Raw genomic sequence first — 5,741 nt, forward strand, 5'->3', positions numbered from 1 at the left:
TTCAACAGTTCATGTCATGAAAACATGAGACATTTTTCTTCAAAAAATATAACTTAAAGGTCATAATTAAACATCAACATTTATTAACATCAAGTTAGTACTCCCTGAAAATCAGGTTACTCTTCCCAGTATGCATTTAAATTGGCAACTAGTGACTAGTATAACGTGTTCCACATTGTTTCACCAGAACAACATGGAAGCCATTACAAAAATGTAAAATTATTGCTGAAAGGGTGATCCCTGAGATCTTTTCCATAAACTCCAAGAACTGAGCTACTTATTAAACAACAGTGTCAGAAATACTCTAAATTACCATGGCTTTTCAGAATTCCAGAGCTACCACCAAATCTAAACAAATCCCTTTTTATAAGACAATAATATATCCTGAACCAAACTCCCTCATCAGTTATAACGTAAGTTAATCAAATATTTTCTGGTAGAGAAAAATTAAGCTAGCAACTCACGAGATTTAAGTGAACCTATATAACTATCATGCTCAATCTTCATAGATTTCATTAAAGAAGACTTTGAGGCTATGCTGAGCACAGTTTCTCCATCAACTTTGTGTCTTATCAACAGTCCATTCAACAAGTAGAGAAACTACCCAATTCCTAAGTCACCCATATATATTCTGGCTGGTACTAGCCCTGATTTCTTTCTCTACAGCACACCCTTATGCTCAAGTAACCTATAGCCCTGTTGACAAAGATGTGTGAACTCAATTACATGACTTCCTCTCATGTGATCAGAGTTCATACTCAGAAAGGCACCTGTCAATGCCTGTCATCTCCCTCATTACATCTGAAATCAGAAGCATCAGACCAGAGGAAACCTTGACCAAAATACTTGCCATTCACTCAGAAATGCTGCTTGTCCAGAACTGCTGGCATTCACCTTGTCAACAGAAACACCTTCCTGGAATCTGTAATATTTGCTGTATATCTAGCTGGACGCTTTCATTTCTGATCTCGTGCTAAGGTCAAAGTCATACTTACGTACTTACCCCATCAGAACCCAGCAGCAATGGTCTGTCATTGTCCAGTCCAATGTACAGAGGATATCTTCAAATTAAGACAGCAACTACAGTTGTGCAGAATGGCTATTTACAGACTACATGCTTGCTTGTGCACACCTGGGAGCTGGCAGGGCAGGATGGTATGCCCTGATGGGAAATGATACAAATGATAAATGAGCAATGTCTAATTATTCCAGTGCTGCTCAGACTCGGAGACAAAAGCAAGCAAACTGAGAGTCTAGGATGAAACTCCATCTCCTCTAACCCTATTGTGCCTGTGTACTGCAGTACATATTAATGTAACATCAAGCCCTATTTTTAGACCTCTGCAATTCCACGGGCATAAATCATTCCTGTGCCACAAGTCACCTTTGAGTTAGCAATGCCAAGTTTAACATTTTGCAGGATTCTACAGACTGCATAATTGCAAGCAAGTGATATTTAAAATGAATAGTAATAACTTTAATGAAATAATATTAGCCTAAAAATAGATTGTTTGAGAGGATTTAAGTACTAACTACAAGAAAAAGTGGCAAACGTGCCACTTAGCTAATGCTCTCTGCACAATAGCTTTCACAGTTGAATTTGGAAAGCTGTTCTTTTGCAAAAAAAAAATGCTAATGAATGTCTTGTTTTCTTTTTACATAATACTGTTTAATCCTCAGTGCTTTTTAGCCAAGAGGGTACTCTGAATTGAACATCTGATTAAAGAAGGAAAGACACAGAACAACCAAAGGCACAAATTGGTCAAAGTGTTACTTTTTATAATAGTCCATGACAACTGTTGGGGAGATATAACTAAAAACAAAATCTTCTCAGAACTCACAAGTCCTCTCCCCAAAGGTAACAGAGAAAAAGAAAAAAAATTTTCTATTTTTGAAGAAGCATTAAACCAGAATGTAATGAGCATCACATGCAATCTGCTAAGAAAGTGCAAAGATGAAAGGTTATCTCATTCTTTTATATAGCCTAGCAGATACAAATCATTAGCCACGTATTTTCAAGATAAACAATAACTAGTCCTCAAGTAAGAGGACTTGACAGCGTCATTTGTCACACATGGTTCATCTTAAATGTACCTGGTAATTGGCTTTATTCAGAGGAAAAACAAACCTCTCCTATCTTTATGACAAGAAGTAGTTTTGCAACTTAGTACAAGGCTCCCACCAAATTCGACTCCTGCCCTACCCTTCACACTAGGATACAGGGATGTTTACATTTCAAAGAGATGGCTCCCAGGTTCTTGAGGAAAATATCCCTGGGTCATAAACTTGAGGCATAGACCTATCCAGTTTTCAGGATTCATATACGTTTGAAAGTGAGGAGAAAGTACAAGTTTGCTAAAGTAAATGTTCTAGGAAAACATGGGGAAGAGAAGTCTCTTCCCTTATTTTCCACAGGGAGAACTGAGCCTCCTAATTTGTATTTGTCCTAACACCAGACAGGTTCAGTGTGATTACCATCATGCAAACTTGTTTACACAAAATATGTGAGGACTGCAGGTTCCCAGAAGTGAAAATCCAATAAAGTAAAACAAAAATGATTTCTGAACCATTAAATCAGTGCAAATTAATACATCACGCCAAACCACATGCATTATGGACTGCAATGATTATTGGTAATATATTTCACCAGGGGAAAGCAAATTCTTAATAAGCCTTTGTTTTCCTGCCCATTTCTGACAGGAATGATGATTTCATTTTTAATTTGTTCAGGAGTAAATTTATAATGATAACCAAAGGGAAATGCTTTTGCTCCCCTATATGAGATCACCTATACAATCATTAGCCATTAAAAATGTATTATACTGAATACAAAGAGAAGTATTCATCTAAATAATACATGTTTACCCTACAACAGACAAAAAGTGTAAAAGAGATAAGTTAAATGAATCAACTTACCAAAATTCCCAATCAGACCTATAGTTAGAGCATATATTTGGCTAAAGATGCATCCCAGACTCATAGTTCAAACTACCTCATGAACTTTCTACTTATATACAGTAATTTTCCACTAAGTGCTCTTATAAAGCATCACCTAATGTTAGCATTAAGAGGGATGTGTAATACCAATCAATAGCCAAATAAAACACAACCACCAGAAGTCAGAAGGGGATAATGCAGAGACTAATGCTTTCTGATGAGACCTTTAGAGGGCAACTTCAAAAGGACTCATCCAGAGGCTGTTGCCATTAGTAGATCACGTGCAACACTGATGAAGATGCTAACATCTTTAATGAGAAATAGGTGCAATCTTACTTCTTGCCACATGTGCTTCAATTCCTCTAGGAAAATGCTTTGATAAAAAGGAATGTCATAAAGAAAAGAATGAGGTTTTATCAAAGCACTAAGTAGAATACTAAACTCATGCATCATCCAAAAAGTTTTCTGGGTTTTGATGTTTGAGAAGGCGGAGTAAGAGGCAAAAGAGAAGGGATGTTTTGTTAGCATAGGTAGTTAGCTAGTATTGATAAAGGAAGGGAGCAAAGGGAATCTGACATTAACACCTTAAGCGCCCAGCCTGTTTTGTCTTCCAGATGGAAAGTATAGTGTCAGTCACCGGTGACTGACTGGGCGCTTAACGTGTTAAGCAAAATAAACTAGAAAACTGAATCAGATATTAAGCCTAATCTACCAGGGAGCTGACTAGGACAATAAGCCTGCCTCACTAGGAAGTTGCAGCATTCACAGGCTCCACAGAGGATCCCTGCATCCTCCACCCTCGGGACCTAATCCTGGAAGCGGCAGGAAGGATCGGTTACCAGTCATTAGCCGGGATTACCAGGGGAGAGAGAAAACAATAAAGTGGCAATTCCTGTGGTTGCTGCATGCCCAGAAGAAGCCAAGATGGTGCATGGGGGGGGGGGGGGGGCTACTATGGGGTATGCACAGAAGCCAAGATGGCAACCATGAAAAGACCGATTCGTTAGGGAGAAGGCCCAGCACAAGCCCAAGAAGGACTGGGAAAGATATTGGTCAGTTTGAAAGCCAGAGATAATAGAATCAAAGTTTAACAAAGGCCTCTGGCTTGGTAACAGGCATTTGTTTGCCATTCATTCCTGCGCTCCTGCGCTCCCATTAGCTCGCTCTCTCTCCACAGTAGCCACATGGGCCCAAAGGCAAGACGAGGTACAGCAACACAGCACTGGGCAGAGCCAGGAACAAAGTCTAAGCCAAGTGGGGACAGAGACTGAACCAGAAGCTTTGGCATGGACTGGACCAATGGTACAGAATTTCTGGACCCTGGTCCTTCTTCTGGGCTTGATGAAGACAAGGCTGGACTTCTTCCACAGCGGGATGGACAGAGATGAGCCATCAAGAACCTGGGGGCGGTCTTTTATTTCTATTCCAATGAGCCTTTCCACTACATCTCATCTTCTCATAGGGTCCTGAAATGCTTTTCTTGTGACTCTGTGAAAGGACCCCATTTCAACCAGCAACCGTTTCATTGCTGTCAATCTAAAATATGCCCTCAGATCTGATGTGTTTGGCCAATTAAAAGAAGTTATAAGAGACTCTCTAAAGATGGCACTCTGGTCTGCTTGCTGAGAGTCTGTAGAGTAACTGTAAACTTTTCTCTAGTATAGTCTCCTTTAATTTACATGAAAGGAGAAGCTGTTTCTCCAACACTCACCCCTAACTTCCTACTGTGAAGACAGCTGCCTTATTTGCCTTTCAGCGAATTAAAAGTTAAAATAGCTTCACTGTCAGGAATAGCAGCAGCAGTGAAGGGACTTGTAAAAGACCTTCAATTACTACTGTAGACTGTTCTATTTTCAAAGGATCACTGCTACCTTTTGACACTAGTAAAGACTCTCTCAAGAAATGATATCCTTTCTTTTTCTTTTTCTTTTTCTTTTTTTTTGCAATTTTATAACTTTATTTGGCAATCAGCAGTAAGTTCTCCTCCACGTTAACTGTTTGTAGATTTTTGAAAGTGGTGACAGGTACATAGGTGACCAATGTGTAGAGCTTGTTTGATGAATCTTCATCCTCATTACATTTTCTGGACAATTGTACCGGGGTACGGTATAGGACATTCCTTATTCCTTTGGCCCAGACAGCTTTGTTCAGCCTAATGTCAATGCATACATCTCCTTCATGACAAATTTCCAGATCTCCCTGAGTTCCTGAGGGGCATGCTTCTTGAAACCCACTCCATGGATGTGCTTGAAAATGTTGATGGTGTATTCTCTGGTCACTGCCTCATTGATGGCAGAGTGGCCCTTCTTCTTCCTGCCACCTTTCTTTGCAAGAGCCATTACGCCCAGCCCAAGTTGGAAAGAAACAACTGGAGGTATTGTGGGGGAGGGTAAGCAGGGTTGCAAGTAATGATACCCTTTCTTTACTAACTCACTATCTCCCTCTCTGCTGCTACCCTCATTGGCAAAGGTCAAGACAAAATCCCTAACAAGAAACATTCTGCTTTCTTAATGTTCATGCATTGATTTTTGCTTTCATATTCTTATACTGTTAAAATTCACCAGTAATAAAACTAATTCATAAAAAGTTTAAAGCAAAACAATAATTTATGTCACTGCAGTTCTGGCAAAAGTGTAAAATGAATCTGATATGTTCTTTTTTTTATTTAATTGACATACAATATTATATTAGCTTCTGGTGTACAACATAGTGATTAAACATGTATATACTTTATGACTGATCACCCCAATAAGACTATCCATCTTGATATAGGAGGCAGTTAGAGAGACATGAGCAGAGTAGAA

General features: G+C 39.2%; 1 pseudogene; it reads right to left on the bottom strand.

Annotated features, from left to right (window-relative positions):
• Positions 1-4,611: 4,611 nt before the first annotated feature.
• On the bottom strand, positions 4,612-5,472 carry LOC102247849 (annotated as a pseudogene).
• Positions 5,473-5,741: the final 269 nt, after the last annotated feature.

This window comes from Myotis brandtii, unplaced genomic scaffold, assembly GCF_000412655.1.
Source record: "Myotis brandtii unplaced genomic scaffold, ASM41265v1 scaffold352, whole genome shotgun sequence".
In the NCBI taxonomy this organism is placed as follows: domain Eukaryota; kingdom Metazoa; phylum Chordata; class Mammalia; order Chiroptera; family Vespertilionidae; genus Myotis; species Myotis brandtii.